General features: G+C 39.3%; 1 protein-coding gene across 5 annotated transcripts in view; it reads right to left on the bottom strand.

Moving 5' to 3' along the window:
* The window catches only part of LOC135324697 (multiple C2 and transmembrane domain-containing protein 1), a 286852-nt gene that overhangs the window by 185848 nt on the left and 76550 nt on the right, over positions 1–24454 (bottom strand). The window contains exon 1 of one of the 5 annotated variants that reach the window (XM_064501480.1): positions 9669–9745. The exons of the other annotated variants lie outside the window; for them this stretch is intronic. The gene's annotated coding sequence lies outside the window, so the exon portion shown is untranslated. Of the gene's footprint in view, positions 1–9668; positions 9746–24454 lie in introns of those variants that run through there. 5 annotated transcript variants of the gene reach the window in all.

Raw genomic sequence — 24454 nt, 5'->3', positions numbered from 1 at the left:
ATGGTCATATCCTGTTTTGGGATGGAAATCTGTTTGCCACCATTTATTCACTCAAATCTACTATAAAATTTCACTCCTGCAGTATCACTTACAGAGACCAAGGTAGTGAAAGAGGCATAAAACAGAACAACAAGCAAGCTCTCCTCCTCCTCCAGAGTGGTAAGTTTATGCTCAGGTAAAGCAACCACAACTTATTTTTGTCACGCTTCATCCTGCCTCCCCCCTGCCACACACACGTTATCATGCCCCCTTGCTGCATCCCAGACTGGAAGCTCTCAGCCGGGACTCTGCTCCATGAGAAGTGGCTGCTGCAACCACCGCAAGTCCTTCTGGGCTCATCGCGGTCCCTTACAGTCACAAGAGTTCACCACACAAGAAATAGGCACAGGGCTTTAGACTAAGCTTTTCAAGGACTGAAGAAAGGCGGTTTTCTTATTTCAGTAAGAACTGACAATTCTTCTGTGTTTTCCAACTTTTTCCTCTTTTGATCCATAGAAGTATTTTGCCTCAAGCTCCATTTCATTAACTTCTTGTAAAGGGTTGTGTAAAAGTTCTTCTGAAAGTCCAAACAAAATTTTACCACTTTGCTTCCCTTTTTGTGGTACTGTTTTGATGGATTAAAAGCTTTTTAGTGTATTACTGAGGCACAACTCCTTTTCTAGGAGACATGAGGTTAGAACTATTATATTTGATATTTCAACTGCTATCATGAATTTGTAACTAGCTTTTAATCAAGATAGGAAGTACAAAAGTATCAACATCAGTCCATTGCCTTTAAAATTACAGGGTTTTTTTTCCTCCACTGCTCCAGTATAGTTCCTGTTTTCAGATAAATCTGATTTTGCTAAAAAATTCAGCCAGTTTATTCTTAAATTCTTCAGAACGCTTCAGTGCTGCTCTCCGAATAAAGCGACTACCAGTTTGCTTAGATTTTTTTTTTTTCCCAAAGCACCTTCCTCTCTGATAATACTTTCTCATTAAACTAGGAAATTGCACAGCCGGAATAAGCTCTTCTCCAACAGCTTGTGGGGTGGAGGCTGATATAAAGAAATCCCTTTGCCTGCAGCAGCGGTTCTATGTTCCTTAACAACGGAAGGAAAGCGCCTCTTGCCCCTGCATGGGCCTTTTGAGAAGCTGGTTGCTGAAGCTGAAGGGAGGGATGCGTTGTATATAATTCCCTTTTGAATAACATTACAGAGGAGATCAGTATGCTAGATAAATCAGTGCACTTCTAATTCAACATAGCTAATTGAAACTTCAGATTAGCACAATGGCTAGGGCACTCTTACTGCTTTCTCTTAGAAAAATCCTTTGTGACACAGAAGGAAACATTCTGCTGTGTTTATAACAAAATCACCATCTATTTTCTCCAAAAGGTACCTATGTTTCTAAGTGACACTTTTGGCTATACAACAGCAACCTACACAAGGCACTCAACAAAAATAGCCCTAACCCTGCAAATGCGTATCCAGATATACATATTTGAATAGGACCCAAATACACAGGAATATTATCACCCTATTCCTTCATATCACTAAACTCTTAGGTTGTTACTTCTGTGAAAATTAACATTGTGAACTACCATTTCAGAAAATTAATGCAAGAAAAAGAATTTACTTACAACATGGTTGTGAAATCCAGGATAAATGGAAGCTTCAAAAGTACTGGAGGAAAATATTTTTTAAATATATTATCAAAATCATTTTGCCTTTACCACCTAAAAAAGTTCAGGTGTTTATTCATGCAAACCTGAAAGCTAAGTCCACAGAAAAAGAATTTTTTCCTGACTGCATATAGTCATCTCATTTGTATTAAAGCACAAGAAAAGCTTTATCTTCTGGCACCAAAGGCACAAAACTTCTGACTTCAGTTCAGTGACTAAAAAAATGTCAAAACTGTATTCTATAAGGTATCTAATACCTTGAGATAAGTACAGACCTTTTTGGCAGTTTTACTCTGTGCAACGAATACAGAGGATGCTGATCTGGCACAGCTTTCAAAGGAAAAATATAGAGTACGAAAGGTGGGAAGGCCTGCCTGCCTTTTTTTTTTCCCTGACATGTTCCCAGTGCAAAATTATTCCAGTTAAATCAGCATTATCTGAATATACTAAAAGTATCTTTCCAGAAGCATCTTTCCTTGCTGCATGGAAACTAGTAACTGTACTGAAGGGTACCACGGAATATAAATACAGTATCAAAAGTATAATTACTCATCAGGGACTCTGCTTGAATGGAGCAAAGAATTTGCAAGCAGCAATTATAATTGAGATCACTTTGATTTGATCTGAAAAAAACACTTCAAAAAACTGGAAACTAAATTCATCCTAAACCATATTCAGGTCAAGCCGACACTCAAAAATACAAAATACTAAGATTCTTCATTACAGACGCTTCCAAAGTCTCTAAACAAAACACTGACTGTTTTTGTTCCTTTAAATACATTTTCTTGTACAATGCTTAACAGTCTTTATACATGCTGCAGCAGGGATAGGCTAGCTGACTTTTTAAAGTCCCTCACAACCTTATTATCTATATTTTATTTAGGTAGATTCCACACTCATTTTTGAGAGTCTCAACATCTGCCCAATTTATTATTAAGATGTTAGGAGCACAGTCCTAAGGAAGTACCTTTTTTCAGTGTTCCACAGTAAATTAAGCTTTGCTATTACTCCGAGAAGATGATGCTACATTATCTTAGGCCGATTATATCTCTTGCTAATGTACTGGAACAGTCTGACATCCACAGTTACAGCACATCCTTCATACAGCTGCATTCTCTTTTATTCTCTTTTACAGACCTATTCCAAATGCACTTTGCAAAGCCAAACTTTTATATTCAAGTCTGTTGAGACACGTTTATGCACATTACTTTTTACTAAACAAACCACAACCTCACAGCTAATATATTGTCCATGCAACCTCCTAAACTCAGCAGAGATGCCTACTGCAAAATCATTGATAACAGAATGAGATGTAAAGTAATGACTGCATATACATTTTCTGCAATCATCTATCCAACCAGATAACTGAGCATCTCGGAGGCTAAGAACCTTAGTCTGCCTGGAAGGTGCCAATTAAGGAGTAATTTACTGTTTCCAATTTTGGATATGATAAAAATAGTCTTCCATACTGGAAACATGCATAATACTATACAGCTGAACAGTCTGAAAAAAAATTATTTAAGTCATACTTTTTTCCTATCTACTGCAAAGCCCAGAACTCTTAAATGATACTTTACGATATTCCTCCCCTTGTCATAACCAACTAAACTGTTTAAGTACAGGGGAAAAAAATTAATGGATGCTTTCCTGAGTTAGGAGCTACAATGGCGAAGCACTTCAAAATTAACATTTGTGTAATTGATGATCCACAATGGAGAACTCCACACTGGGAATGATGACCAATACTGAAATGTGGTATTACTGGTCCATGATACTAGAGATTTCAGTTCTTCAAAGTGAGGATTTTCATATTTCTAGGCATAGATTTACTGCTCGGACCTTTCAAGAGCTTAATGGAGGCTCCAATGATTGGAGCCAGCTAGTATAGAAGTACTGTTATAGGTCTACTGTTCTTTAACTCCATCCTAATAAATATACACAGTTCCCAGGAGAAAACTCAATTGTAGAATGGGATACAGTTTGCAAGGAAACGCAGCAGTGGTGCTTTTTGGCAGGAGAGCAGGAGGATGCCCAGGTTTCCAGTGGTAAAAGTCACTGTTCCCTGGTCCATGCCTAATGCAAAAAAGCAGGCCTAGTCTTTCAGAGATTTGGCAAACTGCTCACAACATTTCAGCTCCATCACTGACTGATACAAGATGACAAAAGGGAGGAAGGAATCTGGTCGGAAGTTCTCCAAAGTGTCCTAAAAGCCTGTCAAAATTGAGACTGCACAATATCAAACCCCTTAAGAATTTATTGGAATCTTGTACTGATGTATCACATGCTAGAGGGAAAGAAATATCTATTCAAAGAGAAAAGACAAAACTCAAACTCCTACTGATTTCTTAAGCAAAAATGAATCCATTATGAGCTGCAGTATCCACCACAGAGCACAAGTGTTCTGCAGTGTACATATCTGCTCAGGGGCTGGCATCACCAAATGCCAGATAAAATGGAAAAGTTCTTTTCAGTGAACATTACTTAGTGCCTTTCTGGCAAGCATCAGAAAATGACAGGATAACTCCCAGCCTCCAGAGTAAATCCCTATTGCCATAAATTATTAATCAGGGCCAGAGAAAATGAAATTAAATGCAGGCAGCTTTCAGATAGAAAGTCAGTCAGTAGACTAGTGAAGCAATGATGAAGCTCTTTCAGACGAGCCAACAGAAGATGCAGAATGCTTTCCCTTAGAAGAGTTATGACTTCTTTTCTTCTAGTAATTACCAATGACAGGTTCTTCTCAATAATAATAAAAATAATAAAAAAATAAAAAAGAGTTGAAATTGTTTATTAAGCTGTATCTTAAAATGCCTGAGTTTCTAGGCAGTGAATAAATGCCTAACCTTTGATGACTCTTGGAGGCTTGTTTACTGGTTGTTCATCAACTCTCTGGGGTGCCAGTGGTTGCCTGCTTTGAGTCTGTATTGCATGCACCTAATGAGTACTTCTTTTCAGGCTGCTTGACAAAATGGCCACCTATTCAGGCTGACAGAAGTTCTTTTCTAGTCCTGCAACAGGTTTTCGACAAAACACAATCTAAGAGAATTTCATTTATTGAAAAGCATGGACAGCCAACAATCTCAGAGTGAACAATTTCTTAGTGCGAGTATCAGGCAGTGTAGCCTTTCTCTTCAATCAGTCATGGAAGAGCTTACAGCTGCTTCCAGTTATAGAAAAGGGGCTGTTACCACAGCTTCGTCATCTGGAGATGGATGAAGAACTTTGAGTTATTAGCTGTTTTAGGCCTTGAATTTCTTAAGTGGACAGCTTATGTTCAAGACTTGACTCTTCTGAAAGATGTTTCCCTTCTCAACTCATGAGGAGATACAGTTCTGATTCATGAATAATTTGTAAATGTAGTCTACTAATAACTCTCCAAGGAGCCCCAACATTTTAAAAGCACTGGGAACTATTCCCAAATGACACCAGTGATAAAGATACATATATGAACCCTTATCGTATTTATCAACCATCCATTTAAGAAACTTTTCCAAGCATAAGAGCAAAAATAGACTGTCATTTTTCAGGAGACAACTGTTCATATTGTCTTGTGAATTTACACTGTGAAAAAAGTTCTGGTCATTTCCTTAATGCAAATAGCATCATCACAAAAACAAGCACAGTTCTCTGAAGATATGTTTGTTCTATCATCTTTGAGTAAAGCAAGAGTATTGCTATAGTAATATAAAGAAATTTCCAGAAGTAAACTAATTCGTGAGCACCAACAAATCCGGCATCATTATAACTGGACAAGCTAATTGTGAATGGGCAATATCAGGAAATTAAGCAGAAGAGTCCAGTCAGTATCATTAGAATAAACATTCCCATCAACTGAATTGATGCAAGTCTTACGATAATGCCAAAGCCAAGTAGCAAATAGCCAGTTTTGCTGAAGTTCATTGACCTAAGTGACAGATTACCACCAGAAAAGATCCATGGAATATGTAACTGGAGAATTAGTATCAGCACTGGTGACAGGTGAACACTTTCTACCTTTCAGTGTATGCTGCTCTTGTAATCTAAACTTCATCCATCTTTGTAAAATAGGTAATTACCACCATATTATTCAGCCTCCCTGAAAGCATATATGAGTATTACAGTTCTCGGTCTTACAGCCAGACTAGAACAGTCACTGCCCAGACAGAGGGACCGCTATGTGGTAAAGTGGCCAGGAGAAATTGAAATGGGAGACACTCCTCCACACACTACCATAAATTTGATCAGAGCAGTCACAGGTAGCTGTTGCTAATTAGCTCATCCCAGATCTACCCTGCAGGCAGAGCACTTGTTATCCCATCACAGAGGCTCACATCACGCTGGTTAGAGAGGCAAGCCTCTACAGCACAACAAGCATCTTGTGCTGCTGTCAGGCTCACAATGAATCCCGCATTGGGCAATATAATCCCAATTCCAGAATATGATAAAATTAAAATGGAAGAAACAAGCAAATCAACTGACTGCTAACTACAAGCTGTTAAGGACAAAAGAAGATAGGGACTTATAGAAATGAAGTGCTCTGACTCAAGCTCTAGCCGGTGAGAAGGAAATGACTTACACTTAGGAGTTATTTCTTCCTATGTACCATCAATGGAGGCAGTATCTCCAGTTTTGCCTCGTTCATCAATGCTGACTAGGAAGTTCTTCAGTCCACGTGGATTGGTACATATCCAAACATAGTGGAATAAGAAGAATCAATCTTTCACAAGGACACAGCTTGCTAGGAAACTCATGGATAGACCCAAATAATCAGGGGCCTCTCAAATTCCAGTGGACTCCCAGAGGAAGTGCTTTCTTTGCACTGTTACGGATATACTTCATTTGAGGTAGCTGTGTGTGGTGGTTTCTCCACCTGGGTGAATCCTCTCAAGGAGGATCATTAAAACAGAATAGGAATTATTTTGAAATTCAAGACAGTTTGTTCAACAGTCTACTGGGATCTGTTGCAGTACCCTTCTCCCAAATCCCATTCCCTACACCATCCCCTTTACCCACTTTTATTTTAGAGGGAAATTGGGCAAAAATTGTTGGTAAGAAAAACCTAGAGTCACAAGGGACAAAGGTTTGCTCTTATTTCTGGAGATCCTAGAAAGAATGAAACCACCCTTCATTAACTACTAAATTAGTATAACAAATAGTGTGTGTAGTATTTCTAGGGAAAATTTTATCAGCAGATTATTCATCCTCCTTGTGAGAAAAGTTACCAACAGGGTATCTTATCCCATAAGAATGCAGAGTTGGTTACTGGCCTTAGTCTTATACTTACCAGAATCTCTCATGACTGTTTACAAAATGAGCATCTCTAAATAAAAGTTAATTTAAAGATATACTGAATACGTAAAAGACCTTGATGAATTGATTAGAGAGCTGCACTTGAAAACACATTTCAAATATAAAATAAAACCCCAAATAAAGTTAATTTAAAATAATTTTTCATGACCGCGGTTTATTTTTCACAAGTTTATTTTTCAGTTTAGGAGGTCACTTGGCACTTCATGTATAAACAAAGTGTATGCTGACCTCAGCTACCTTTTCTCAAAGCTCTGTTGTGCCTTCCAGTTTTGGTTAGACTGGTAAAGCACTGCTGCAGCTGGTATTCAGAACTGGCTTCCTTTCTGCCCTCTCAAGAGCAGAGGATGTCTAAGACATGCAGAAACACAATACTTCAAAATAAACATATATATGACATGCCTTTATGCTGAAATGCTCCCATACATGGCAATTCAAACCTTTCCCCCTAGATACTCCAATCTTATTTTCCTGTAAAGCAGTCCATTATTTTCAATGGTAGAGCAAGACATATTGAGTATCACTATATAAATACAAAGTTGCTTCCTTGATAAGGATATAACATATCATGGCTCCTAAGCAAAAATGAAAAACAGCACCAAAGAAGTTGTCAGAGCTTATTTTTATATCATCTAGTCAATAAGTACTGTGCAAATATTTACATAATCAATTACTTAACCCCCCCCCAAGCCATAGTTCCAATTATAAGTTAATAGGAAAAAAAAAAGAATAAAAAACGCTTCTTAATACAAAATATACTCCATGATCATGTGTCACTTTTTCAGAACACACTATAGCTTTAGGATATCCATATGTCATGAGACCTTCTGTGCAAACCATATATGATCCATAAATCCAAGAGACAATATGACAGCATAATTTTTTTTTTTCTCCAGTGGAGCAATTAAGTCATAGATTCTCTAAGGTCATTAAGCCAAATTCACTTCCAGTGTAATTATAGTCAATTTAATGTTTTTGCGCCAAGAATAAATTTGCTTTTAAATTACTTCACAGAATCTTAACAAGGTCTTTAAATTTACCCCACTCACAAAAGTCCCAATAGTACAATCATTTTCAAAAATGAAGGAAAACCTGCTTCTTTCAGCAGAAGAAATGGAAAGCATGATGAAACAAATTCGATCTGACTTTCATCTGTGCAAAAGTGTTCAGTTCCCAGGACAAGAATGAGTACTCCTGTGCCATTTTAGTTTTAAGAAGATTACTGGAAGTTACACAGGCTGTCTGAGCACATTTTTGCAAGTACACATGCACTTGCACTTCTATGCATGTGATGCATACGTGCAAAGTGCATGCGTGAATAGGAAAACAGAAGCCGTCTCTAAAGGAATTAAAAGCATGTCCTTCCTCTGTTCAAAATAAATGTTAAAATCCTAAAAACATCATTTCTTGAAGCACTAAAATCATGTCTGCACCTCCTTCTTCTGTTCTTACCGAAGACTGAGTCTCAAGTAGGTATAGCACTAACCTGGCTTCTGACAGCTAGCATTTCCATCATTTCCAAAGAAACTTGCCATATCAAGTACAAAAATCCTCTCACTTGCCTGAAGAGTGCAGAACCATACTGCAAGCTACACCCAACACTGCACATGAAGGATAACTCAGTCAGGAACTCAAGACAGGTGTCACAGCCATATCACAGCAGGACCTCAGAACAACGAGCTGTCTCCATTTCAGAGGGAGATAAACATCTGCAGCCAACGTATGCTGCATGCATCACTCCCACAATGACTGATGATGAATTTTCTGGAGGACAGTGTAGGTACACTGTCCACATTTTCACAGCAGAAAGTCATACTAAAATATCTCTAATGGAGTTTATCCTTATCACTGCTAATTAAGAATACACACCCACACACGCACAAGTAACTCAGGTTACTCAGTAGCAGTTTTATACCATATGACAGGGTTATATTATAAATTTCGGAAAATACACCTATCAGAACATGGCACTGGAATTCTACTGAGTTAAAAAAAAATACGATAGAGTCACTATAAAATAGACTAAACTGGTACTAAGAGAAACTTCCTTAATGCTTTTCGTACCTCTAGTTCAAAAGACTAATGTTAGAGGATAACACTAGACTGTTAAATTACAAACAGCAAAAACATTTTAAAAGAAGATTCCAATGACAATTAATCTTATAGTAAAAGCTAGATTTAATTGAGTGTGCATTGCTTAGATATTTAGGTATTTTCAGTAACCATTAAAGAACGAAAGTGTTACAGCCATAAAATTCTTTAAAAAACCATAAACTCCTCAGCAGAATTTGAGTATTTGAGAGCAACTGAAAAGGTGGAATGGCAATCTTCAAACCACCAAACCTGTAAGTAATTAAGAAAACAGATGCTTCTGTTAACATGGAGAGCTCAGCATGAGAATGACAAAGGTGATACTTCAGTACTGTTTTTTAGAGACAGAAAGCTTCCTATATCCTAAACTAGAGCAAACACTAGTGTGCCCATTAGCAACTGATGGTACTTTCTCTCCATCACCTGTGATTTTGTACATGCTAAAACTGAAGAAATATTTTTCCTCATTCTACATTACTGAGGGCATGCAATTTCCATCAAAAGCATGCATTTAATTATCCTCCCCCCAAAAAAGAAAAAAAGTTTTAAGTTATCTACATTTTAAAACAGGATATATCTAATATTCCATCAGAGCATGTTATATTTCACAAAGGAACTACATTCCTACCTTATCGGGTCCAAGTAGAGAAGTTCCTTCAGCTTTCGGCTATCTAAAATAGTGCCAGAGGAGGGAATCAAACACCTTTTGCTGCACAGGGATACTTGTAAAGCTAAACTCACCTTTTGAGCTCACAATGTGCTCAGTAACACTGCTCACTTCTGGCTGGTAGCAACAGCTCTGTGCAAACACCACTTGACTACTGCTACGAACTGCAGCTACTCAGAATGAAAGTAAGATGAAGTCTTGATATGTGAATATGTTTCTACAGATATTCAGAGGAAATGACTCAACTGCCTCCACATCTTTTAATGCTGAAAACTGCCTCCTTCCCCCTCCCCCAGTGCAGAAGATAGCAGGTGCTGTAAGGTTTGGTAACTTGTTTAATAAAACAGTGGCATGAACCAAATATGAAAGATTCACCTGGGGAACATTTAATTTCAGAACAGCCCTACACAGAATTTTCAAAGAATACCTGCAGCGGGGAAATACTAAACTTGATGAGAATTATGAAGTGAAAGATAAAAAGCAGTGTAGATTTTATTTAAATGAGTTTCAATACACACTGCTCTAACTGAATAAGTACAAGTATCCCACAGCTGGACAGGCCTTATTTGTATGGCATTAAAGCCTATCCAGTCTTACATACCTTAACTGTGACATTTAACTGCATTTCTTTAATTTTCACCTGAAGAAAAAAATCTCATTTTAATTCAACTTGAACCATTCCTTAAAACCCCTGCATTTCTTTTAAGTTTTGTGGTCAGTTCTATTCCTTTAGCATCTCTCTAGATCTCAGACCAGACTGTTTCTAATTTCTAAAGGACCTCAGTTTTTAAGCTTTGGTTTGCCTGCATCAAGCATAATCCTCCACAGCCGATGAGAAATTAGAACAGTTTTGAAATGTGGATTCTCTCTTCCTCGACTTCCCCACTCCTGGAGAGGCCACTTGATGACTGGGACATCCTCTTGGATCCACACCGTTTACAGTGGAATATGTCAGTTTAGATTAAAATCCAGTGGCTTGATTTTGAAATACTGTTTTTAAACAGTATGGATAGCCAGAAAGCACTCAGACTGTGGCCAAATATCCAAATCATTTTTTTCCAGGAAGACCTTGGTGGGAAAGAAGCACTGAAATAACTGTTTGTATACATACGTGTGTGTGTGTGTGTGTGTGTGTGTGTGTGTGTGTGTCCGCGTGTGTGTATGTGTGTATTTATATATACACACACCCCCATTCATGGGCCTAATGAAAATCTGTTAAAAATTCCCGGCTGTTCCTCAACAGCACCTTTCTACAAAAGGAAATAAAGTTTGGCACAGTTACTTATTTTATATCAGCCACATAGTCTAGTACACAAGTTGGCTACTGAGTCACCTCTTCCTTAATTTTAGCTTAGTTTATCACTTCAAAATGGAGAAATTTAGTATCCTTTTAGCACTCACTTCAGGAACAACAACAACAAAAACCAAAAAGCAAAGACACAGTCCTAAGGAAAAAAGAGCAAACATCAGATTCACTTACAGAACAAGACAATGACAACAGGTTCCAATAGACTTGGATCAGATAAGATGCACTAAAATAATACATATCACAGGAAATGAATGTGGAAGAAACCTCAAAATGTCATCACTCCCATGGCACGGGGGAAGATCAGTTATATAAGACATTACTGAAATCTTTGTGCCAAGAGCTGAAGACAGCTTAAATTTTGGCAGACTTCTTTTGACTACTAGAAGCAACTCAGTGAGCACAATATCTCCTTCCTCTACTATAAAATATACTTCCCTATAACAGCAAAGTTTCATTATAAATAAATGACAGGCAGTGATGGTTTTGTTATTAAAATGAGGATCTGTAAAGCTTCTACGGCTTCAGCTTCATACACATGCCCTTGCACATATCACTTAATCCCTCCATGTCTCATTTTCCATCTCTGAAAGCACGGTAACCATTCTCCCTTACGGTACAGACGAGCAGCACAGCACTCAGATACTGCGAGAGGGCCCTCCAAAGGAACAGGAACGTTTGTTACCCCCCTCTCTCATTTAACAAGACTGCAGCTCCAGCGAACAATGGATTCATTTTAGTAGCACATATGTTGCTGTTCTCGCTTAATGGCAATTTCTAAAGAATTTATTTTCTAAAATGGAAAAACAAAAGTAACAGAGGACAAAGCACTACAGAAAGCAAGAAGAGGCATACTTTTTTTTTTTTTTAATTAATAATATCTAACACTGCTGTCTGCCCTCAAAACTATGACAGATAGTGCGCCTAACTAAAAAACACTAGAAGACACGTTCTTAAATATGGCCAAAATCCTTCTGGGCAGAGCCGTGTGTGGAAGTGGCTTGAAAGATGGTAAAACAGCCATTACCTTTTATGATGACAAAAGCACTTAGCTGCTCAGGACCCCAACAAGACACTGGAATGGGGACACCATTGATGGGGACCCCAATGACTCCCTTACTCTTATGGATAAAATGGGGAGGTGGAGATCACTAGCTTTGCCCTCAGGCCAAGCCTTGCACCACTAATCCAGCCCCAGGCACCTCTTCTCAGTTGATACCTCCCAACTGCCTCCCCTCCAGTGCCAGACCTCATGGGGCAGGAGGCACTGATGGAGGCCGCCCTGCCCCCAAATCCACCCCGCCTGGCCAAGAGGTCTGTGCACAAGCCGTCCCAGCCTCCCACGGGCTCCTCAGCTCCCCTCGTGCATCTCCTGGTTGCTCATGCCGAGGGCTTCCTTCAAAGCCACAGATCACTCTCTCTTCCATGCCAACAAAGGTGGAGGAGAAGGAAATGACTATGGACTGAAAAGTACTGTCCTCAGTACTCAAATAATATTTGGAAGAAAAGATGCTATACTGAATACCTTGCAGTACTCTATACAACTATGGGAGAGGGGAAAGTTATTTTTTGGTCTCAGTCTTCCCTTTTTTCAAAGGCATCCCTCTCCTCAGTTTCTAAAAGCAGACGGCAGTGTATTGTTACACTGATTAACATTCTGCAAATTTGGTTTTAAAACCATACTACAGAGGATGAGAAATCAGTTATTTTATTACTTCTGAGATGCAAAGCAGGTCTCATAGCTCTCTGCTATGAGAAATTAAGCAGCAGACAATGAACCTATGATACTGAGTAAAATGTTTTTAAAATATACAATTGCTACTGAAGCTCTTAATCAACACAGATCACTTTCTAGGGACTATCTGGAAATTTCAGTTAGATGACCGCTTTTGAGACAAGCAACTGAAATTAGAAGTTTTTTTACCCACAGCTAGACACATTAAAAAATAATCAACTTTGATTAACCACACTCTAATCTATTCATCTGAATAAAGCACAATAATTAAAAGTGTATATTGAACTGACACAGTGGAACAACTCATTACAGTTAATACTTAGAAGACAGCGATGTTACTTGCCTACTTAAGAAAACTTAACAGCTCCATAAGCAGCATCAGGCTTTCAAGAGTTTGTTGCACAGCTCAAAGCAAAAACATGAGTTTTGTTACCTTTATTCCTCGTTCAGCATTTTAAGTTAATTCACAATTAACAAGATAGCTCATGTTAGTATTCGTATGTTAAGAGAGAGATTATTTCCAATACATGAAGAGATCATAATCATAACGCCAAAATGTCCCATTGGAAAAATACATGCATACTGCATTCAGTATTAGAAGCAGTATATTTGTCTTCTACCTCAAAAAGAACTTTGCGTAAAATGAGCCAACATTTTTTTCTTTATTTCACAGAAAGCAAATACTTTTACTACTGGTGAAAGTCTAATCTAATCTCTTACAAGCAAATTTAGCACTATACGAATGCAACAGAGCTGCCTCTTCACAGTACAGAACAGTTTCTCAAACTACTCGGCTCATGGTACCGAGAATCCAGTTAAGGGCAGTATCTCTTCATTCCGCAGCAGCTTTAACTTAATAACTGAGAAACAGAACAGGTAGCCATAACCATTAATGGTAACAACAAAAAAAATGGTAACAAAACTATGACATAACTACTGTAAATGATTTATCTCAGCTCAAACCACTAATGCAAATTTCCCTATATCTTGACTAATGCCTCTGAATATCTCCTGCTGCCTAGAGCAGTGACAGCATACTTCATCTACTTTGCTTCGTATTACTTGCATCTGCCCAGATGAACCATTTCTGCAGATGAAACCAAATACGTTTTTCTCAGATACTGAGTTTCCCACTGAAACATAGGGGAAAAATAAAATAAAACCTATACTAACATTACTGATTATGTAGGCCTCTTAAAAGCCTCCAGCTTTGTCCATATAGACCACTGAGCAGTCAATTGCTACCAGATGAAAAAAAATGAAACTAGTCATTCCTTGTACACATGGAAGTCTTGGAAGTAATTACGCTAGTCCTGCCTGTCAGCGTACTTCTCAGAAAAGTAACCATAAAAGTGAGAAGTTCTTTCAGACCTCAAAGACTGGGGTTCGCGTACCTACCTGAGTATTAAGAAAGATTGACTAGGATACAGGAGCTCTTAATACAAATCAAGAGGAAAAAAAAATCCTAACACAAGGACAACAACCATCCTTCCAAGAACTTCATAGCAAGCCCTGGTGGAGAGCGTTTTTCTAGAGGTAGAAGTAGCAAGTCTGGGGGAAATTCGTATTACCACCCAGGGACGATACTATCAACACACTTCCACAACCAAGTTATACTGGTATGCATCCCATGGCATATACTATTACACTACTAACAAACAAGCAAAAAATGCTTCTTTTTATATGTCATCCACAAAAGAATAGCCTAGAGCAGGGCTAACAGAGGGGTCATAAATCAACATTTGAAAAAGGAAGATGTAAGTACACAATATTTAGAGCAACAGTACTTCTGAAAGGACTGGGGTAATCGCTGCAAATAGATGTTGACGCTGTCTCACTGTCCTTTGCCGGTCTGTTTGCGGCACAACTTGGTTTAACTTCTGCAGCAAGCCCACTTACTTATACAGGGTCAGCCTATGAAACAGCAAACTTGACAGTAAATCTTTAAACATGGGAAAGACTTAAATGCTTGGTATATTTTAGCCAGTATGCTGAATGACAACATGTTTATTTAGGAGACTGTGGGGTGAGAGGCAGAAAACTAGGCAGCAGGGTTGCTTGTTTATTTTGCTTTTGACAGGACTAATGCCAAGTTTACACCAGTCACCTGATGCTCTGCAATACACAAGTACCTAAAATACACTGGAAACTCCACACTGACACAGCAGTTCTGCTTACCTACTACTCCAGCAGAGAAAAAGCCTCTTTCTTATATTATTCAGTGTGGGAGCTGGCACCCACTTGCTCTTGGCTAATTTGAAAAAGAATATTTACATGCCAGATACAGGGAACCTGAAACAATGAACAGATGCCATAATTTCTCTGCCAAATTTATGGTTTGCACGTGTGCGCGCACATGTGTGCGTAGGTAAGCGTTCTGTCGTGATCCGGCTTTAGAAACACAGATACAGATGCCATCATTAAAAAAATGAGCGCAGTAATCCCACGTACTGAGAAACTTCCTTCTTCAGCCTGGAGCGAGCTGCTTACTGCCCGAGGCGGGCAGAGCCTCGGCTAACTCCCGGGCACAGCGTTTCCCGCGGCTCCTGACCCGGGAATCGGCCACGGAGTGCAGGCGCCTGCCTGGGGCCACGGCTGTTATCACCGAGGCCAAATGCGCACGCACCCCTTCTGCGTCCACGGCGTTGTGGAAGAGCCTCACGCGACCAGTCGCGCCCCAGGAGTCCTCTCACTCGCAGGAGCCTTACCGAGAGGAAGCGTACAGGACCAAGATTGCTCCTCAGGGAGCGTAACCTGCAGAGCCAGGCATGCCTTAATCACAGGCAAAACAGAGGTCTGCTCCCCCCACCACTCCCTTTCGCACAAGGGAGATCAGTCATTAAAGCCTATGCCTTCACGTGATCAGTTTTAGGCTAGACTGCGTGAATTTAAGCTGGTATCTGATGGGAGAAAACAAAAACTGACAAATATTCAGTCCACATCCTTCCAGGTAAATACCTCTAGGATTAATAAAAATGCTTTTTTTTTTTCCTGCCTAGCTACCTGATTATTATTAATAGTCTTTCTGCTGCAATAAGATCAAAGGAGATGCCACAGTGGAAAATGGGCAGCTTTAGAAACTCTTGCGAAAGACTGCCAAACCATGGATCTACTTCAAAAGCAACTGCCTTCGTTTGCTTCGTACAAAATTTTGGAGGATCACTAAATTTACTTAGCTATCAAAGCAATTAAATCAAAGACAACTCACTTCTCACCTCTTAAAAACCTTAAACTACAAATATTTAAGTGTTCAGAACAACAACTCCTAAAGGACAACATCAAAACTTTTGCATTTTATCTGGTAATGTAACAAAAAAAGAACGGTTTGGGGACCCTCTGACTAGAGTCTCACCTTTTGCAGGCAATTCAAGCTATTAGTCTTCCTAACAAAATCAATTAAATAAAAAGGTAATAGTTGGTGCATGGAAAAAAAACATTCAGAAAAGAAACAACAGAGGTCAATTATCTATTACGTTATTACAAGCTACTCAAATATTCGTTTTTATATTCTAATCCATGTACATATATATATATATGCACACACGTGCATATATTATGTGATACAAACATTACATTATTTAACACACTGGTTTCCCAAGGACTTTAATCACTTAGTGACTGCTTTGTTAAAAATGACAGGGTAATGCATTTTCTTGCTCCATAAGGTATTCTGAAATGTCTCATTTCAGCAGAACAGACTGCCACACGCAGAAACGCTCACAGGTATTGTTAACCTACATGGTGGTCCATTACTCACCACAACGCTCACAGGCAAAGCTCAAAAGCATGCTCATAAACCATATACAGGAGAAGCTATACCAACTGTGAGTGTCCACCATGAACCTGCACACTGATTTAAAGGTTTCCTTTCTTTTATTTAAGATTCTTTTCCCTAAGCAGCCTGTTCACTCTAAAGGAGTACATGACCAAATGGTGGTAGGTTAGAGACAAGGGCAGGCAACCTGACCAGTTTTAGATTTAGTAATCTGATAAAATTACTCCTGCGACAGTACAGGTGAGCCCACCACTTTCTGTTATAAACAGTTTGAATACAAAAGCTCACCTTGGCTGCTCGATAAAAGTGACAAATTTTGCTACTGAACTATTTGCCATTTGACTTGAACTATATTCTGTTTCAGACCTTGCTCACTGCTAGTTATCAAATATTGTGCTTTACACTTTTGAGGAGAACTGGGAAGTAGGATTTCATTAGCTAGGAAGTTTTGTCAACTTCAAGAATCCTTTTTTCAGTATGCAGATTGAAAAAACAGATACCAAATATTTCATTATTAATTTTTTTTAGTGAAAGAATCATATCTATGATGATTCAATACTGATGGAATATTGTCAAAGAAATAACTGGTGAAACTGTAATTATTATGCCCATATTTTAATCCCCAGGAATTAATTCCTGTAGATTTCCAGGTTTCATTTATCTTATTACTGGTACATACATTAACCTGTCAAGAGTCATCCTGGGATGACACCTGACCTTAAATGCACCAAGAAAAAGTCAAGCTAACAGAAGCCATATGTTTGCATTTCTTATATAAAGGGGAGCTGGTAGGTACAACCTACAGAGAGGCTAACGCAGCAGTAGATGGGAGCTTTTGAAATCAAATGGGACTGTAATCTCTCCTCTCCAAAAGATACGCCACCAAACCAGTCTTTGCACAACATAGGATAATTTAAACTGTATACAGTTCATAGAAGAGAGAAAGGGATAAAGGCACTGCTATGTAAAGCATGTTCCTCCCAAAGAGGAAAATGAAGTTTTGCCTGAACTTGAAAACGTTTAAGTTACGCCGACACAAACACATTACAGATGGGTGCGCTCTAGCAAGAGGCTCCATGCCCTACGTTACCCAAGACCAAAGAGTACTGAAACCTCTTCTTCTTGTCTCTCTTCCTAGGGAAAGCTGGTAAGAAAAGAACACGTCTTCCTTTAAACCTCTGTTGTTTCATGACCAGGAAAATGCATTTGATGCATTCAAAACTTAGGCCCCAAAAAGGCATTGACGAGAGCTACTGGAGTTCTATTTATTTATGCAAAATAAGTTTACTTAGACTCAATTAAGATTGAGTTTCACTGACCACCCTGGAAACATCCCTCAGTTTAGATGCAACCCCAGTGCAACATAATTACTGAAGATAAGAACTTGGAATGAGGGGACTCTTGGGATATGAGACTAGTTCACACCTCCTTATCCTAACTACTGAAAACAAAGCCTGGTTCAAGGGCAACTTCATCGGTTGCACACCTTATCAGGTGATTTCTTTCTTTGTATAGGTTGGTCTTTTTTTTCTTTCTTGAATTGGAGTGTAACTTAAATTTTATTGCTGCAGGAACAGCTGAGATGAGGACTGAACAGCTTGGTTGTCACTGAATCCCAAACCAGGAGAAGAAAGGCGGCCCACAGAGTGGCAGGACAGAGGCCACTTTTGCTATAAAAGGGCCATATAGAAAGAAAGGTCTGTGCTAAGCTAAAATATTGTGAAGCTAAAACTACTGAAAAATAATCCAAAACTGGAAAATTCTAAAATAAACTGAATTTTAGCAGGACAGGTTTTACTTTACATCAGTGTCTCCCAAGATGTTGACTACATATTTTCTTTCTTTATCCTACAAAGATCATAATTGTAAGATCATATATGTAGTCCCATATACAGCTGAGAGAGCAGGACTTTTGGTACTCAACTGAGCACATTTAAAACTGAAGTAGAGAACCCTAATTTGTACCCTTTGAGGCTAAGCTCCAACAATTCCTGACAAATGAAAGAAATCTGGAGCAAGAATTAATAGCAATGCCAATTCCCCTCCAACTCCCACCCCAAGCATGCCTGTTGTGGCTTTATATGATTTAATGCATAAGTTACTGTTGAGGGGGGAAAAAAGGCATAAAGATGACTGCTGTACATTTAGAAAAACTATTTCAGAAATTCACAATTTATCTACCACGTGCTATGTGCCTACTATTTGCTGCTCATTCCCAAGTTAATCCTAAAAAGCTCAGTCAAGTCCAGGTTTTGAGTAGCTTTACAGACTTGCGTTAGGATCAGCCTGCAGAAAACACTATGTCCATCAATTACATCGTTTACAAATTTAAGACAAACATCTTTCCAGAAGTGATTAAATAAACATTCCCCAAAGCACAAATCTTGCTAACATAAGATGCTCCTTCGCAACCCCGGCTTTATAAATGTGTACTTTGCCCTTTACCGTCTAATAAAACAGTCATATTCAGTACATCAAAGATCTCACCACCATGAAAGTGCTACAGTTAACCTTCAGGACTCTCCTTTTATAACAACCACAGTAGAGAGGATGAAAGCTAGGACATGGCCACTACACAGTAAGCACAAAAAGCTTTAGAATAAGTAATTTAAAATTCATAAAGATATTTCCTCCAAATTGATCTGGCACCGGATTTTAGCTTTTGTATTGAAGTATCTCCTTCCAAAAGCCTAATTTTGACCATGGGAGGTCATTACAAATAGTACTGTATCATGTATAGGTAAGGAATGGGACAGGTGACGCAATTCTCCTCTGGCACCGGATAAAAGAAAGGACTGGCACCTTCTCCCTTTTCAAAGGAAGAGCTGAAGAGGTGCTGGGCTGTGACTTCCAGGAGCAACCCTCTGACGTATGGCACATCAGCCTGCAGAGGTACATGATTTAAGATGTTTAGGGAAGTTTCTCATAGAGAAACTCAGCACTATTAACTCATTATTAACAACTAATAACTTGGTACTACATGCTTCATTGTAGCCACTTGTGTTATACAGAAAACCTAAATACCTAACTCTGAGTTGTGGTTTCTGGTATGAGGCCAGGCACATAAAAGTGAGCCTTTTTTAAAACCCATATTCAATTGCAAGTGTAACCCCTGGGCACTTCTGGAATTTACTGTAGGTATTCACAGGCACCTTTGAGAGCTTCAATGACTTAAAGTCTGACTATGTGCATTGTTTAATTATTGTTAGAAAGCTCCAGTATAAAAAAGCTGTATCTTCTCTCCATTATCTAAAAGCCCATTGAAAGGAGATAATTCATCCTAGACTGTATGAGTAAGAGGGCAAAAATACAAAACTCACGTACCATAAAAATGTACTTTGTGCTAAGCCTTATTCTTGAAAAAGGAAATGTGCAGTTTCTCATTTTAGTAGATTGCATATTTTTATTTTCAAAGAGTTTCCCCGTGATTGCCTGTATGGCTTTTTCTTCATTTGCATAATGATTTCTTCCAAACAATCAGACAGCAGAATTTATCATGAGCTCAGGGAAAGCCTGGACACAAGAGGTTTCAATAATTGAACAGACTGAGCAAAGCTTTGGTTTGCTAGGATAGCCATTCCCAGTCTGGAAACTGGAAGAGGAGAGCCTTTTCTATTCTCATATAAAGGCATTTATGATGCCTCCCCAGATATCTTTCCCACCAAATCTATGCTAGATGTACAGCATTTGTGTAAACACGAGTATGCAAAACAGGCTGCTAGAGACAGCACTGAATCAAACAGTAGCCTGACTGCTTTCCAAACAGTTACGGACAGGGCACCATACATTTTATTCAGTGGAGCACCGTGGACTTTTTTGGAAGAGAATAGAGCATGCAAATCCTCTTCATCTCTACCACTGAAGTAGAACGCTTCAAAAAAGCATCATTATAAAAGGCTGCATTTTAGGACTACATTTTAATTTGTTCTTTGCAGGTAAGAAGTAATACATTTAGAAGAAACATTCAATCTCAGAAAGGCAGGCAGAGATGGTTTTTTGCTTAAATAAAGCGAACAAGTCAAAGCTTATCAATCTACCAATCATTTACAGAATTGCTTCTGAACAGGTAAGTGCATATATTTGCATCTTTTCTTAAAAAGACCTCAGATTTTATTTGGAAAGAAAAGCATTCCCGCCTCATGCTCAGCTTTCATCTTTCCTTAGGCTCTAATTAGCCACTTAATTTAGCAAAGAAGTCTTAGAATATATGAAAGGCCTAACATAGGATTTGTTTCTTAAGCAAAACCTTAGTATGCCTGTCAGCATAAACACAAGCCTGCCTTTTGACCACAGAGAAAGAATTCAGTGGGTCTGGGAACAGGAGAGGGAGGCAGCAGGGTGAAAACGGTTGGCTCTCAAGACCAGCTATTCTGACACTTTCCTCAGAAAAATGAGTTTTGACTTCCCACCCCTAATCCCAAGGCTGCTTATTATCTAGTAAGTGCACAAGTCGTAAGAAAAACTGTACTGGGGCAGGAGGCAGACACGTTATTCCAGCTCCAGCAGCAGCTGTAGCAAGATGCTTAGGGAAGAAGAGGGCAAGCGCAAATGATACTCTCCTGAAATACCTTCCAAAACTCCCCATCTGAGCCAGCTGTGCTTTATATGCACGTCGTTACCATCAGTGGCTCTCTCTTCCATGTAGCTGCCAGTCATCCCTTGAAGTCACGTAAGCTTTTAGGACCCAAACATCTTTTGGCAAGGAGCTCCACAGGACTACAGCTGCATGAAGAACCAGCTCCTTTTCTGTTTTACACCTGCTTCCCCCATAGCTTTCTAGATACGCTATCTTAATTTCAGTCCAGGGGCAGGAGGCTGGAAATCAAGAGTACCTTCCAGGTGGTATGCACCAGTCTATGCATATAAGAATCATGCTTCCTCTCATACTGTTTTTTTCTGGCATATTTTAAGTCTGATCTCTACAAAAATGAGATAAATTCCATATAACCTGGGGAAATGGGGAAGAAGAAGGATTATGAATATACAGTGTGGCCATAGGTAGGTAATGCAAGCATGTGACTGAATTAGGTATTTTACACTTGGATTTGACATTCTTATAGAAATCACTTGCCTCCACATGAAACTTGACACTGCTGAGAGATGTGAGAGAATAGCAATTTTTTAAGGAAGGAACAGAACTAGAAGCATGGAAGAAACAACAGGGTGCTAGCAACCCTTAAAAGAATTGTGACTGCTTCAGCCAAAACCACGATTGTGCACTACTGTGCCTTTCAACAACAAAAAAAAATCCATTAAAATATGAACATTTCTTAAATGATTTTTACTACAGCAATTAAAATTAAGACCTTTCAGAAAATGAACATCCTAAACACATTGTAACTAATGCTACTTTGTAAGAACCATGAAAATTCGCATTATTAATCAGTTACTAATGCTCCACAAATATCAATTAGATCAAACCCAGAAGACTATTTCTGTATTCAAGACAGAGAAGAGGCCCATTTGATCTCCTAGCATTTTCTAACATTTAAAATAAATTGATTTTCCTTATCTTCTTTTAATTCACAAAATGCAAGTTTTGTATATAAATTAGTACAAACATCTGAACACAAAATGTAAATGTGGTGTTTTGTGTACTTCTCCAAACATTGCACAAACATTGTGAAATCTGCAACATTTTCAGCAACCTGGGGGTAACGGAGATTTATCAGGAGGCGACAACAGGTAAAACGCTGACAGAGCTGACGAAACACCTTGTTTTAACTAGAACTTATACTGGCCAATCATGCAAAAATCACCTGTCTTGGTGTGAACAGTATTGCTGATGTACATAAGCCACTATTGAAAAAAGCACAGTGGAAACATTCCCTGCTCAAAGCTCAAACTGCAACTGCCTTCCCTCTCAGGATATTGTCACTTAACCTTCACGTCAGAAGGGCATCTCATCTAATAAATACCTTAGAAAAATTATCAGTTCAAATATTGAAATGCTTTGTCTCCAATCTGTTTTGTTTTCAACCACAAACAATGGATTCCAAACCAGTACAGGTACCTTGCAGACAACAAAAGCAACACTTCACTAAACACAGGAAACAGCTGTCTAAATGCTTCTTAAATAATATACCACCGTAGGCACCTTGATACAGGCATTAGTGAAAGTGAAAAGAACAATCAAGGAGGAGATATTTTGTCCATGTTCCAAATAACACCGAGTTATTTCCTCTCGGAGGGGAAACTTGAGCTTATTCCAAAGTTGTGCTGGTAAGCAGGAAACAGCAGAGTGGCTTTATGGACTGAAGACCCCAATGACTAGCAGTGTTAGTCAGCAGAGCTCCCACCCTGCATCACTTCAGCTTACCCTAGCGAAGGGGTCAAACAAAGCAGGCGAGTAAGTGCGGTCCAACTCTACGTTTGGGGTCACGTTCTGCAGAACAGAGTTCTGCATTCAGCACCTGCGCACCAAGGGTATGTAGCTATGCTGCATGTGATCTATTACGGTCTCTGGGAAATCTGGGAGCATACAAGAAATCCTTGAAATAGCCAAAGAAAGAAAAGGAAAATGTATGATTTTAACCAGCATAATTAAGAAAGGAGACCAGAATGACCTCGTAACAGCTAAGCCGAAGTAGCACAGAGCCTGGGTATAAGCAATATAGACGCAACCCTCTATGACAGGGTACTTGTTTACAACAGCACAAACACAAACAACAGTTTTCAACTGCTGTTTGGCACAGTCTTTTGATATGTTTATGTGACGTCCTGTAAGGTCGGACACTGCTCAATCAGGTAATGCTTTATTGGAAAACTTTTGATGTGGTTATGTGACTAAACTGGTAAAGCATTACCTAACTGAGCAGCATCTGCCCTTAAAAGAGGAGTTTTGTCCCCGTCTCCTTCTCTACCACAAGTAACGAACTACACACCGATATAACAATGGTTTCCAGTTCCTAAGCTACAAGATAAAATATCTAGCTGCGGGCTACAAGGTACTGATAAAGTGGTAGCTGCATCATCAGTTTTATGACTGAAAGAAGAAATTATGCATTCTAGGACATAATAAATAAGTATAGAAGAGAGACAGAGAGAGAGAAATCTCTTCCCTTTTCTTACCCCTTGCTTCCTCAAGCCTCACTGACACTATGTCTACATGGTTTAATACCACCATGCTCGGCAGTGCCATAACCTGTCTTTGTTGGCTGCTCCTTCCAGGAGCCGCCTCTCTGGCTGGCTGTGCTGCCGACCCATGCTGGCACCCATGGGGATCTTGGCCCTGGCGTGCACATAGTGGCTGAGTAAGCAGGGCTGCTCACCCCTAGCCACAGTTAACCGTCCCCCGTCCGCTCATGTCCTCCCAAAGGCCAAACTCACTCAGCTTTGACCAGCTGCACAGCTGGACTTCAGGCCACATGTGGGGTGCAGGTTTCAGGACTACACACATGCAGAACATACAAACCACAACGCCATGACCAAAGAGCACGCAGCAACATCTGCCCCTTCCTCCCTCCAAAGGGCCCAATCTACCATTCCCTTCTGTATATATTTAATACATTTCAGTGCATCACATCACATATGTCAGACTGTTAATCATCACCTACTGTGTGATGATTACTTTCCAATTGGTTAATTACTGTATCCAAAAGCGAAACACTGCTTTAGCCTATGTTTTTGGTATCCGTATCATGAAAGACTATTTACTCCTACTTGCTGCCTCGGAAAGATGAGGGAAGCCTGATTATGGTCTTGCTGGTGATATTACTTTTTCTCCACCCAAGCAAGGGAAACAAGAAGGGAGGGAGAAGAGCTACCAAGCCTAAGCTTCTTCCCTATATCTCATCAGAAATAAAGCACTGCTCTGACACGTCTAGTAAGTTTTCCTAAGGGAGCAAACAGGAAAGGGGCACTGTCAATCCCCACACAGCAGATTAAACAAAAAGCAGATTAAAGATTATTAATAAACCCAAAGCCATTGT

Source organism: Dromaius novaehollandiae, chromosome Z (assembly GCF_036370855.1).
Source record: "Dromaius novaehollandiae isolate bDroNov1 chromosome Z, bDroNov1.hap1, whole genome shotgun sequence".
NCBI classification, from domain to species: domain Eukaryota; kingdom Metazoa; phylum Chordata; class Aves; order Casuariiformes; family Dromaiidae; genus Dromaius; species Dromaius novaehollandiae.
Note: the sequence above shows the minus strand (reverse complement) of the source record. Positions and strands in the feature narration are given on the sequence as shown.